This window comes from Oryctolagus cuniculus, chromosome 9 (genome assembly GCF_051225735.1).
Source record: "Oryctolagus cuniculus isolate XC-2025 breed Fujian yellow rabbit chromosome 9, ASM5122573v1, whole genome shotgun sequence".
Classification (NCBI taxonomy): domain Eukaryota; kingdom Metazoa; phylum Chordata; class Mammalia; order Lagomorpha; family Leporidae; genus Oryctolagus; species Oryctolagus cuniculus.
The window spans coordinates 71,803,953-71,818,687 of NC_142875.1; positions in this window are offsets into that span (position 1 = coordinate 71,803,953).

A 14,735-nucleotide genomic window follows, 5' to 3' on the forward strand; every position below is an offset into this window, starting at 1 on the left:
GATGATCTGTGCACTTCTTGTGAGTGAAGTATATCTCAATTAAAGAACAATACAATCTAATGTTTTATAACTTAGCTGCCCAAAAGAGGTTCTCTATAAGACTAAGGTACAGTTGTATAGGAGAAATCAGTTCAAGTGTTTCATTGTACCATATGGTGACTATTGTGAGAGATGATGCATATTTCCAATAATGATAGATGAGGGGGCCAGTGGTGTGGCATAGCTGGTAAAGTTGACACCTGTGACACTGGCATCCCATATGGGTGCGGGTTTATGTCCCAGCTGCTCTGTTTCCTATACAGCTCCCTGCTAATGGCCTGGGAAAAGCAGTGGAAGACGGTCCAAGTGTTTGGGCCCCTGCCAACCATGTGGGAGACTCAGATAAAGCTCAGCCTGGCTAAGTGCTGGTTGTTGAGGCCATCTTGGGAGTGAACCAGTGAGTGGAAGATCTCTCTCTCTTTCTGTGTCTCTCCCTCTCTGTAACACTTTCAAAATAAATAAATAATAAATAAATAAATATTTTTAAAAAATGATAGAAGAAAGGATTTTAGATGTTTCTCCTTCCACAAAGAAATACTAATGTTTGAAGAGATAGGCTTACCCTGATTAGAACATTACACAACCTATACATGTATTTAAACAATTATGATATGTAAATTAGACTAAATTAAAATAAAAAAGATGCTTTCAAGAACCCCATCCAGTGAGTCATTTTATGTTCTCTCTAGCTTTCTTCACTTCTTATGGGTCCAACTCAAAGTTCATGTATATTAATAATGTGAGAGGTTACCACACATGCCTCCCTCTGGGTCTGTGGACTCTTGTTTTATGATCTCACATATCTCATTCCCAGGCCTTGATCAGATTAGAATAGCTAAGAAGTACACAGACAGGCACACTGGTAATAGTGAGTGGGCTGATACACTGACAGAAGGAGAAAAAGAAACACTAAAAGCATGTCCTAAGAATTCAAATGAGTGTGGGCCTGGAATGATTGAGACAGACTCAGACACTGCTGTTGTTTCTCTAGACATAGGACATTTCAAGTTTGGTAATAATGTTCATCCAGAAATGTTAAATTACGTGGTACACTCTATTTTAAATGCAAGGAAGGATAAATACATGATAATTCCATAGAGAGCAATTTAAATATATTTTTGTGTTGTTGCTCAAAGGAATAAAAATTGCTGGATTAATCCAGATAGAGAAGAAAGTTACTCCAGGTGGGACCTGGACCGCTGCTCAAGGGGCCACCTTCCAGCAAATGGCTAACATTTAACAACTCAGTGAATCTCCTGGCAACTGCAAGGGGTCAGGTGATCCAACAAGTACTGACTTAGCACCCTTGCTGCCAGTGCTGAGGAATGCGGGAGGCATGTACTTTCCTAGGGCCATGTGGTTGTGAGCATTCCATAGGGTGAGGCCATAAGAAGGTCTTGCTAGTTCTGGGAGCAAACCATTCTAAATGGTCTCCCAGAGAGTTTTCTTTGACAATTTCTACTCCACAGAGATTTGACTGCAAAAAAAATTTCCAGTCAATCTGGAAAAAAAATCCTTAACTTCCTGTAGCATTTAACAACTGTATCAGGTGGGGCAAACTATTAAAAACCCTCAGTTGTGCTAAAGGAGACCCTGATGAGTAGAACTTTGAAATGAGAGGGAAAAGGTAGAATGCTGAAGAGAATGAGAGCTGCTGAGACTGCAGAAAACTCGCTGAACTTGGGGAGCTTGATGGAAAGGGGAGCCGTTCAAGTTTTAGGTGTGGATCTTTGAACTCAGTTTGTGCTTGGGTGGTTTAGCTGCTATTTCCGCAGCGAAGAAGGGCTGAGGGAAGAATGAGAAGACAGAGGCAGATACCGTTGGAAGGAGGGAGCTTGGAATGTCCGCAGTGGCCAGGAGAAATGCATGTGTGTGAGAGCGTGGGAGGGTATCCAGGGAAATGATCACTGCCAAGCTGATTTGTTTCGTAACTGCCAAAGCATTCCTGGGATATTCTCTCCGGTTGCTAGGATTAGAGAGGTGACAAGTTTCAACAATATGTTTCTCTATTACAAGTACTGGGATATTTTTTTTGGTAGATGCATTTTTAATTCTGAAAAGACAATGATAATGTTAAGGGAACATTGGAACAAAATGAGCCCTCTTGATTCCCCTACTCATTAACAGGTAAGATTGCAGTTTCAGGCTTTCTTCTAGCCTCAAACTTATACATTTTTAAAGCACCACTTTTGGTTGAATAATTTTCCTCTTGGCATAATATCCATTAAGACATCTGCTGACCCCTTAGCAAGCTGGAAACAATTCTTCAGTTCTGTATTATTCTGCATTAAATTGGAAAGTTGAATTGCAGAGATGGATGACCCCAACCAAATACAATTTTATGACTGCTTTCAAGATTCCCTGTTTCAACAACTGCGGTTCAGTGGTTACTTGGCAAACATCATAGGTGAAGAAGTCACTCCGCAGTTCTCAGGATAGGCTAAGGGATTGGTTATCCTAACTCAATGTTTAGTAAGGAAACTGACACTCAGAAAGATCACAGAGCTAACAAATGCTAGGGCTGGTACTTGAATCAAAGTCTAAAAAAATAAGATATTTAATTTTAAATGCTGTTAGGTTGATAGAAAGGTTATAAACATAGGATAGCAAGTTCATGTATGCCTGTCACTTTGCTTTCCCTAAGGTTAAGAATTATACAACCATAGTTCTATAACTACAAACATTGGTAACAAAGTAACATTGATATAATACTATCAGGTTACAACCTAATTATTTGAATTTCATGGGTTTTCCTGCAGAGTGTTTTTTTTTCTATTGTTGGACATCTGTGTTCAATTCAGAATCCCAATTGCATATATGTGTTACATGTCCTTAGTCTACTCAATCTGGGAGAATTCCTCAGTTATTACCTTTCATGACCTGAACACTTTGAATTATTGGTCAAGTATTTTGTAAAATGTCCTTCAGCTGAGGTTGTCTGATGATTTTTCATGATTAAGATTGGGGTTATACGCCACCATTGCTGGAAGCCAGGTGGCCACATGGCTCCACTCCCATCCTAATAGGACTTGCTCTTCTTACTTTCCTGCCTCTCCCCCTCCCCCACAAGGTTTTAAAGGACCTGTTCCTGAACACATGGCTCTTTTTCTTCATCTCCCAATCTCTCTCCCTTTCTCATTCTCTCTCTTGATCTCTCTCTTACACTCTCCTTCTCCCTCTTTTCCTTCTTCATCCCTTCCTTCCCATCTGTCGAGTTTCCCCCAATAAACCCTTTCCCTTAAAAAAAAAAAAAGATTGGGGCTATGGATTTTTGGCAAGAACACCACAGAGGTGATGTACCCTTGTCAGTTATTCATATCAGGAAGTGCATCATGTTGATAGACCCTATCATGGGTGATGTTAACTTTGATTGTTTAGTTAACATGGTATCTATCAAGCTTGCTATTTCCCTTTGTCCATCTTTGTGGGATTATTGTTGTTTCAAAAATTCCCTATTTTCTGATGCCACCAAATTTTCAGGTTCAGTTAAAATCCCCCTACCCAAGCTTAGAATCAACCACTACTCCAAGGAACCTTGTGACCAAGATCTTTTGCTGTAAACCTCTTATGCTCCTAACACTCTGTCATGTTACATCTTAAACAATTTTGGGGGCTGGCATAGCAGGTAAAGCTACTGCCTGCAGTGCTGGCATCTCATATGTAAGCAAGTTCAAGTCCTGGCTGCTCCATTTCTGACCCAGCTCTCTGCTATGGCCTGGGAAAGCAGTAGAAGATGGCTTGTGGCTTCAGATCAGCACAGGTCTGGCCATTGCTGTCATCTAAGGAGTGAACCAGCAGGTGGAAGACCTCTCTCTTTCTCTCTCTCTCGCTGTCTCTCCCTCTCTGCTTCTGCCTCTCTATAACTCTGTTTTTCAAATAAATAAATTTTTTAAAAAATGTTTGACTTGAATTTTTGAAATTTTCTCAGAAATATATCATAAAAACAGGTGGATTTGTGCTTGCTGCATTCATTCTAATCATCAAACCTCACCTGCAGCTACTCCCAGTGCTTCTCTGTCCACTCTGTACCACTAAGATATTTTGGGTACAAGGTGGCAGGAAGATGAGGGGATGGAAGTGGATTTAAGTATAGAGAAGGATACAGATATAGACCAAGATGATATGAAGACAGGTGAAGGTATGGATAGGAAGGTTGGAAAAAAATTCCTGTATCAGACTCTGATATAAAAATTCTTTCTGCTTCACCACTATACAAATAATAAATAATATATAAAATAACAAATTATACAAAAATAATTTTAAAATAGTTTCAAAAGCAAGACAAGATGTTTCAAGTTTAATTTTTTTTTTGTACTTCCCTACTCTGCTTATAGGGAAAATGCTCTGTGTGATGTCAGTTTCTATTCCCTCTTTGCCTCTCAGGCTGCCTGCAACAGCTGTCTGGGCTGATTTACTGGATCATGGCAAACCTGTTTCTTGTTGAATCTCATTGAGAATGTATTATTGTATTCCTTGTGTTAGGAATGCAGAAAATTAAGCATGTTGCTGTTAAATGAATACAGAACTAAATTCACAGTGGAAATTAAAAGGAATACGGAAAACAAAATTCTAGATTTCTAAACTATCTTTTAAACTTTAATTTATCTGAAAGAGAGAGAAAGAGAGAGCTTTTCCATTTGCTGCTTCACCTCCCAAATGCCTGTAACAACTGCGGCTAGACCAGACTGAAGCCAGGAAGCCAGAACTCAGTCCATGTCTTCATGTGGGTGGTGGAAACCCATGGACTTGAGCCATCACTTGCTGTCTCCCAGGGTGCATATCAGAAGGAAGATGGAATCAGACTCAGATCCAGGACTCCAATCCAGGCACTCTGATGCAGGATGTGGGTGTCCCAAGCAGTGTCTTGACCGCTGTGTCCAATGCCTGTCCCTCTTAATCTTTTTCCTAAATAATAATGTCTTGAAAAACAATGAGAAAACAATTCCAAACAGTTCACTATGTATAATTATTTAAATATTTAAAGTAAATCCTGTATTCCTAGTCCAAATTTTAAAACATTCAAAGATAACAATTTGCCTTGTTTCCTGAGGAAGAGGGAGAGAGAGCTATGACATACCAGTTTCTTACTTTTACAGGAAATTTAATACATGTCAGCACAAATCTAGACAGAGACTGACTCATTTGGCAGGAAGAACAAGTTCATATGCCAGAGTCAGCAGAGAATGGGGTGACCTCAAGAAGAGGGGAAGAGTGGGAAGGCAATTTACAATTTGACATGAGTAGAGTTGCTTTATTAAAAGTATTTTCAACCTCTCCTAGTCATGTTGAATTTCCTGACACCCACATTGTTTCAAACTATCTAGAAAATTCTCTCTTTCCCCTGATCCCTCTGACCCACCTAATCATTAAGTTCAACTTAGGCTGCTACCATCTCATCTTGTACATTCATTTCCTCCTTTCTATTCCTGTAGCTACTCATGTGGTTCAGGCCCAACCACATTTTGTCTGACTATTGTTGCTATCTTATCCCCATCCTTGGCTGTCTCTTAATTATTTATACCTTAAAACTTATCCCAAACATCTTTTCCTACTCGGTAAGGACCAGCCATTTTTTTATGGGGATCACCACTGAACCTCATTTAACCTATTCTATGGTTCTACCTCAAATTGAATTTATATCCTTTTCTCCCTTACCTGAATGAGGCTGTGAGCTCCGTGAGGAGTGGATAGTGTCCTTTTTAGTTTTTTACCCCCAATACTTGAAGAGTTGAGCACACCAGAAGCTTTAAAAGTGCTTGGTCAATGCGGCCAGTGCCATGGCTCACTAGGCTAATCCTCCGCCTTGCGGCGCCGGCACACTGGGTTCTAGTCCTGGTCGGGGCACTGGATTCTGTCCTGGTTGCCCCTCTTCCAGGCCAGCTCTCTGTGGTGGCCCAGGAGTGCAGTGGAGGATGGCCCAGGTCCTTGGGCCCTGCACCTGTATGGGAGACCAGGAGAAGCACCTGGCTCCTGGCTTCAGATCAGCGGTTCACCGGCCGCAGCGTGCCAGCCGCAGCGTGGCAGCCGCGGCGGCCATTGGAGGGTGAACCAACGGCAAAAGGAAGACCTTTATTTCTGTCTCTCTCTCTCTCACTGTCCACTCTGCCTGTCAAAAATAAAAAAAATGAAAATAAAAGAAATATAAATGCATCATCTTTAAAAAAAGTGCTTGGTCAATGAATGAAAAAATGAGAGTCCACTTACTTGCTTCACTGATGATATATTAACTATTAACTACTCATCATCAATCCCCAGCAAATATTTCTTCCTGTGGGACAATTTATTACATAAATGAAAATCTCCTTGAAGATAATGACACACAAACTGTAACTTCTTTTCTACAAAAAAATTATTTTCTGAAAATATCAAGGCATGGGGCTGGAGCTGTCATCCCTTATGGGCACTGAATCGAGCCCAGCTACTCCACTTCTGATCTAGCTCCCTGCTAATATGCCTGGGAAAGCAGCAGAAGATGATCCAAGTACCTGACCTCTGCACCTATGTGGCAAACCAAGAAGAAGCTCTTGCCTCCTGCCTTTGGATGGCCCAGCCTGGAGGATGTTGCAGCCATTTGGGGAGTGAACCAGTGGATAGAAAGTCTCTCTGTGTCTGTCTCTCCTCTCTCTCTGTGACTCTGCCTTTCAAATAAATACATCTTAAAAATACATGAAAAAATCGACATCAGAAAAAATACATGATATATGTGTGTATATGTATGTAAACATATCAAGAGTTACTTTACTTTCAAGGGCATAAGTAATTATTATGTCTCATGTCTCCATCTAGTGAAGCAAGCTGGTAATACAACAATTAAGATACCCGTGTATGTATACTCTTCAGAAAATACATGTTATGAAAAACTACACATGGATTTCAGGAGTGGGCCACTACTGTGGGCATTTGGGGAGTAAATGAGATCTCTCTCTCTCTCTCTCTCTCTCTCTCTCTCTCTCTGCCTCTCCTTTTCTCTTTGTGTAACTCTTTCAAATAAATACATCTTTAAAAAAAAGAACCAATGAACAGAATCTATGAACAGAAGAGAAAGGCTTCCTTCCTTTGTATGAGCCATAGCCACTTAGAAAAGATGATTTCAACAGAAACATTATTTAAAATAGCAACATGATCTTTATGGAATCATAATGATGTCATGATCATTAATCCATGATCATGATGCAATTCCAACAAGAACTTTAAGAGGACTGATGGTACTAAACAAGCTGATCTTAGAATTAGTGAGGAAGAAGATAAATTGGAAAATAGAGCACCAAAATAGGGGAGATATTCTTCTAGATTACAAAAGCCATAAATATTATAGGGGCTGGCATTGTGGCACAGCGAGCTTAGATGCTGCTTGTAACACAGGCATCACATATCAGAGTGCCAGTTCAAGTCCCATTTGCTCTGCTTCTGATGCAGCTTTCTCTAATGCAACTGGGGAGACAGCAAATGATGGCCCAAGTACTTGGGCCTCTGCCATTCTCATGGGAGACCTGGATGGCTTCTGGCTTCAGCATCTTGTTGTGGCCATTTGAGGAGTCAACCTGTGGATGGAAGGTCGCTCTGTCTTTTCCACTCTCTCACTCTACCTTTCAAATAAATAAAAAAATCTTTAACAACAAAAACCCATAAATATTATAAATTTAAGTTAAGTAGTATAGTATTGGTGCAGAGAGAGATGAATAGAACTGCGAAATGAAAGAGGGCCTAAAAAGTATCCAATTAATATATGAAAATACATATGACAGGTATAGCATCAGAATTCAGTGGTGAATGATTGGAGTATCCAATAAAAGGTGCTAGTAGCTATCCATATTTTGATATAATAAAAATAAATATTTGGTCGTTGTCCCCAGTTTCTGGCACACCTATCCTTAAATCCATGGAATCTTCACACTGATAAATGTGATGCTGCACCTCAATGTTTTGAATAAATTCATGTTTTAAAATCTATTATCATTGAATTTTACAACTTTGTGTATTGTTTATCCCATTTGACAGAAAGAGAAACTGAGGCACAGAGAAATTAATACACATTTAGTGAGTCAAGTTCAGAAGCAGGAGTCAGGGACAGAGAACCCCTTGGTATTTGTGAGGAAAAATCTGTAAGTGATAGAGAACACAATTCAACTAGTTTAAACACAAAAGGGCATATTTTGGTTTATGTAACTGTAAAAGTCTGGACATGGACTGGCTTTAGGTAGTGGCATTGATAAAGAACTCTATTGACAGCACCAGAATTTGGTATCTCTATTTCTTGGCTCTCTGTCTTCTCTGCTGGCTTCCTTCTCAGACTTTACCTGGTAGCAGGATGCCAGCCACCAAATTCAGAGCAATAGCCTCCCAGGTTCAAGTGCAGCTGAAAATATGATGTTTCACTTACAAGTACTTCCATGTACTTCTCTTTGTGTCTTATCAGTTCCAGCCGAGTCACACGTCCATCTCTTCACTAACCACTGGGGCTAGGGGAATGGAAAGCTTGATTTACATAGATACCCTTGGTATAGGGCTGTAATGGGAAGATTATAATATCTGCATACAGGCAACCAGGCTGAAGAATAGGAGTAATTCTTAATGTTTTCATTTCCAGAAGGCAACAGAGATTTCTTTCTTCCTTCCTTCCTTCCTTCCTTCCTTCCTTCCTTCCTTCCTTCCTACCTTTCTTTCTTTCTTTCTTTCTTTCTTTCTTTCTTTCTTTCTTTCTTTCTTTCTTTCTTTCTTTCTTTCTTTCTTTCTTTCTTTCTTTCTTTCTTTCTTTTTGACAAGCAGAGTGGACAGTGAGAGAGAGAGACAGAGAGAAAGGTCTTCCTTTTGCCATTGGTTCACCCTCCAATGGCCGCCGCGGCCAGCGCGCTGCGGCCGGCACACCGCGCTGATCCGATGGCAGGAGCCAGGTGCTTCTCCTGGTCTCCCATTGGGTGCAGGGCCCAAGCACTTGGGCCATCCTCCACTGCACTCCCTGGCCACAGCAGAGAGCTGGCCTGGAAGAGGGGCAACCGGGACAGAATCCAGCACCCCGACTGGGACTAGAACCCGGTGTGGCGGCGCCGCAAGGAAGAGGATTAGCCTAGTGAGCCGCGGCGCCGGCCAAGAAGGCAACAGAGATACATTTCCAGAAGTGAGAGTGAAGGCTGCATGTCAAAATAAAAACAAAGCAGACATCTACTGCATCCTTTGCTTACTGCCTTTCACCTGTCTTCCGTCCCAGAGCCATTATATTGCTCCTTCCAGCTCTCAAGTTTAGATAGAAATGTGAATGTATATTCTGTGGAGGTCCTGGGAGGGGGAAAGGGGCAGAATGCATGCCAGGACAGAGATCTTGAACAGAATGAAAAATTCTCAGATATCCCAACACCCAATAACCTACACTACTACTTAATAGACCTTCACATCTCAGAGTCCTTTATCTCAATTCCCACTCAGCTGTGAATACACCTAGACCCTACTGCATGAAACAGCTGTCTTTTGAAATAGTAGCTTTGTATGCCACCTTTTTTTTTTTTAATTTGACAGAGTTATAGACAGTGAGAGAGAGACAGAGAGAAAGGTCTTCCTTCCGTTGGTTCATTCCTCAAATGGCCACCATGGCTGGCAGCGCCGAAGCCAAAAGCCAGGTGCTTCTTCCTGGTCTCCCGTGCGCGTGCAGGGGCCCAAGCACTTGGGCCATCCTTCACTGACCTCCCGGGCTACAGCAGAGAGCTGGACTGGAAGAGGAGCAACTGGGACTAGAACCCGGCACCCATATGGGATGCCCGTGCCACAGGCGGAGGATTAACCAAGTGAGCCACGGCGCCCGCCCCCGTATCCCACTTTTGATCTCAACTTCCAGTCTGTCCAGCCTATGTCCTCAATATGCCAATTCTCCAACCTTGTCACGATCTTCAACCTGTCAGTCTTCCCAATTACTCCTTACCCATCAGAACCTCCTGTCTTCATTTCTGCCCTCCCAGTGGGAAATTTCATGATCTTTCACTTAACTGATGTTTTAAACACCTCCAGTCCATTGTTTTTTCATCATCCTTGCCTCTTCCAGATCAGTCCTTTTGGAAATGATACAGCCTTATTTGATAAAATCACATACATGTGAGGATACCAAAGCAACCATCAACTCTTGGTTAGATCTAACGATCGGCCCCACAACCCTGTGAAAATCATTTTCTCATCCATATCATGCACTCCATATATATTTAGTACCACTGTACTTGGACAAAACACAGAAAGCTTCCTGTCTTGTGGCACTCATGTCATGATCTCTAGTTTGCCCTCTCTGCCATCATACTGAAGACTATTTCAGACCTTCGCCGCCACCCTCCAGCAAATAGCCTGTCATCCCCCTTCACAGAGGAACTAGAAATCATCACATGGAAACTCTTCATCACTAGACCTTCAACGAAGCTTGTGTCCCTACCTTTTTTCCTTCCATTTTCAAAGAGTCGTCCCTCTTGGAGAGCTTTCTTTTTTTTTTTCTTTCTTTCTTTCTTTTTTTTTTTTTTTTTTTTTTTTTGACAGGCAGAGTGGACAGTGAGAGAGAGAGACAGAGAGAAAGGTCTTCCTTTGCCGTTGGTTCACCCTCCAATGGCTGCCGCAGCCAGTGTGCTGCGGCCGGCACACCACGCTGATCCGATGGCAGGAGCCAGGTACTTCTCCTGGTCTCCCATGGGGTGCAGGGCCCAAGCACTTGGGCCATCCTCCACTGCACTCCCTGGCCACAGCAGAGAGCTGGCCTGGAAGAGGGGCAACCGGGACAGAATCCGGCGCCCCAACCGGGACTAGAACCTGGTGTGGCGGCGCCGCAAGGCGGAGGATTAGCCTAGTGAGCCGCGGCGCCGGCCTTTGGAGAGCTTTCTTGTCCCTTCCATCGTCCCAGCAGTCTTCGCATTGGGGTAACTTGTGTATTGGTCATTGGCCTTCTCAGAGAGCTGGGACCTTGTGTATTACACTCACTGCTCCACCTCCAGCCTAGCAGGTACTTAGGGCTTTAGTAACCACCTGGGCAGGGGTCTTCAGGAGGAGCCCGGGCCGGCCCGCGCGCGCCGCCGGGGGCGGGACCAGTGCTGGGGTCGGGGCCTGGCACACGCACTCCTGAGGCCTAGATGCTGTGATTTCTGACGATTTCTGGAAAATAACCTTTGGAATCGAATCACGCTTCCAAAGCTTTCCCAGGAAAAGAGTTGCGGGACATAACGTCTCCAATAAAGGTCAAGAGGATTTTCTGGGTGTGGAGCGATCTCTCAGCCTGTGCCGCCTGAGAGACTTTTCCCACTGCTCTGGCCTATCTGCGGTGGCTACAAGGACGGGAGCCATTTCAGGCCCAGCTAGGGCCATCATGTGACCCAGCGTCAGAGGACGTTCAGAAGTCTACCAGAAGTGCAGAAAACTCTGCTGGAACTCGGGGAGGTAAAAAGAATAAGAATTACTACTGTTCTTGGCGGGCGCCGCGGCTCACTAGGCTAATCCTCTGCCTTGCGGCGCCGCCACACCGGGTTCTAGTCCTGGTTGGGGCGCCAGATTCTGTCCTGGTTGCCCCTCTTCCAGGCCAGCTCTCTGCTGTGGCCCGGGAGTACAGTGGAGGATGGCCCAACCCTGCACCCCATGGGAGACCAGGAGAAGTACCTGGCTCCTGCCATCGGATCAGCACGGTGCGCTGGCCACAGCGGCCATTGGAGGGTGAAGCAATGGCAAAAGGAAGACCTTTCTCTCTGTCTCTCTCACTGTCTACTCTGCCTGTCAAAAAAAAAAAAAAAAAAAAAAAAAAGAATTACTACTGTTCTCTCTTTATTAAACCTCCGAGCGGTATTGGCTGTCAGAGCTTGGGCGAGTGCTGGCATCCAAAGCCAAATTTCCTCTCTTCCACAGAGACCTGTTAAGATTGCACTAGTTGGGTCCAGCACTGTGGCATGGTGGGTTAAACCTCTGCCAGCAGTGTTGGCATCCTATATGTGCCCCAGTTTGAGTCCCAGCTGCTCCACTTACTATCCAGTTCTCTGCTATGGCCTGGGAAAGCAGCAGAAGGTGGCCCAAGTGCTTGGGCCCATGCACCCGACTTGGTGGAAGCTCCTGGCTCCTGGCTTCGGATCCGCGCAGCTGCAGCTATTGGGTCAGTTGGGGAGTGAATCAGTGGATGGAAGACTGACTTGCTTCCTTCTTTCCTTCCTTCCTTTCTTTTCTTTCCTTCCTTTCTCTCTCTTTCTTTCTCTTTGCCTCTCCTTCTTTCTCTGTTTAACTCTTTCAAATAAATAATAAATATTAAAAAAAAAAAACACCAAGATTGTCCTAGTGGAGTCGCCACAAGATGTGAATGGGCTGGAGAGCAGGCTTGGGGCTGTGGCCCTGCTGCAGTTGCTGCACAACCTTGGTGAACAGTCTCATCCTGCCTTGGGAGCTCCAGGTCAGGTCAGGACAGGGGCCGGTTCTTCCCCTCACCATTTCCCCTTGTATTCAGGGTTGAGTGTTCCCAACTCTCTGTCGAATCTTTTAAGAACCTACTAAGCTGTTTTCCACAGCAGTTAGGCCAGCCATGCTGCCTTCCTTCTAGCAGTGAGGTTTGTTTCTCCTCACCCTCTGAGCACTTGTTATTGTTTGTCTTTTCGATTACAGCCATCATCTGACTGTGTGTGAGGTGTCATCTCATAGTGGGAAAGTGAACAGTTCTTTCCTTGCTATGATCATGTTAACTAAAGAAGTTGGAATAATTGAAAAAATACTTTTAATATATTGAAATATTTCCAGATTTTGCTATGCATATGATTACATTATTTATGTAATAGTTTTTAAAAAGGAAAACTCTTCAAATTTAGTCATAAACATGTTTATGTCAACTCTTCCTACATATAAATAAGTATGATATTTTCTTTTAAAAACTTTTTGTTTTATTTGAAAGGTAGAGAGACTGAGACAGGGAGAATGGTGAATTACTCATTCAAGCAGTTAGTTATCTGTTTTGACGTCTCTCTGAGCTTCAAGTTCATAAATTCTGCTGCTTATTAAAATTCCCAACTTTTTCTGTAAACCTAGTGTCTTCCAAACTTAACCTGTCATCTCCTTCTGCCACCATGCTCTTCTTTATCTCCAGTGTCAATATCTACCATCCAGTGATCCAACGAAGGAATGTAGGAGGCATTCTTTCTCTTTCATCCTCCACATAGCTAGTCTTTCACAGGTTTTGTTGATTTTGTCTGTTCTTTCTCAAATCTGTTTCTACTCTTAATTCTTACTACCACCCTGATTTTTCAGGCCCTTGACCTCCTCTCCTGAGCTGTGCAGTAGCCTCCTAACTGATCCATGATTCATCAGTGTTGCCCCTCTTGTATTCTTTCCCCTCAGGACTCCCAGGAAGTCTGCTTGAAAGAAAATCATCATAAAACTTCCTTTCAAACCTTCAATGGCTCTGTTGTGTAGAGTCACTGAAAAGAAGTCTGTACTTTTTAATATAATTTACAGGGCTATCTATTTCTGCAGCTTCTCCTGTTTTCGCTGCTCTATTTGTTACTTTAATAACAGACAGATGTTCACAGTTTCCTGCTGAAGTCCTCCTGCTGTTCCAGGCTTCCATATATAGTATATTTTTTATGGTTTTTCTGTCTGGGACTCAGGCACTGTGTTTTTTTTTCCTCCTGACTAGTTGTCTATTGTCCTTCAAGCCTGAGCTTCAGCATTATTTCCTTCAAAAACCTACCTTGAAGTTCTAAAGTAGACCAATAGTCACTCTTCCTGTTCCACATGGTGTTAAACTCTAACCATTTCAAAATACTTCGAAACCTATTTCCTGAGCATAAAGTGTCTTATAATTTTAATAGCTGTATTTCTATGTCTTTTTCTTCTATTTATAGTTTCTCATGACCACTGTTCATGGTAGTTTGATTCCTCACACATTTGCTACATTTTATGAATAGCTTATAGTTGGACTGAATTTTACCTTTGGGAATCATGAAGTACCTACACTGAAATAATCTGCCTTGGTTTCTGCTGATGCTAGGTGTTGCTACCAACCAGAACCACTTCAGGTTAATTTACTGGATTGAGGTTCTTCTACTATGAGTGTGGTGTAAATTCTAATCCCAGTGTGGGAGTTATAAAACATTAGGAAAGACTACTAAAATTAATATTTTAAAAACTATTGCCAGCAGAAACAGACTTGTTTGCTTACCAGCACACAGATCTTTCCAAGTTCATCTTTTCAAATAAATATAGAGCCATTTGGGTACCTGGATTTATTTGGCATTACTTAGAGCTTTCTCAGCCTCTGTCTTGGGGATATTTGTTGAAAACAATAAATCAGAGGCACTTGTTGAACATTATGGCTGCCTAAGGTGTAGACAACAGCTGGGATGTGAATAACCTAACCCCCCCCCCAAATAACCTAACCCAAGTGTTTAAAAGAAAAATACCATAGAGTGAGATGTTCATAGGGCACTTCTGAAGCTGTATGTTCCTGGAAACCTAGAAGGCCACATACAGACTAGAGCTATTAGCATTTGCAGGATTTTGCTTACTTAGGAAAGACCAGAAAAGGCCCAGAGTTCTCATCTCTGGCAATTCTGAGGCTCTGCACAAGAAGGAAGTGAAGATTAAGTCAAGCTGTAAACTCATGGCTCTGTATTGAAGGCATGTTCCAACATGTACACAAAGGTCCTGGGAAAAACTGATTACTGGTTCCCACTTTCAAAGGGAATCTCTGTTCCATTATTAGCTGATCCCTG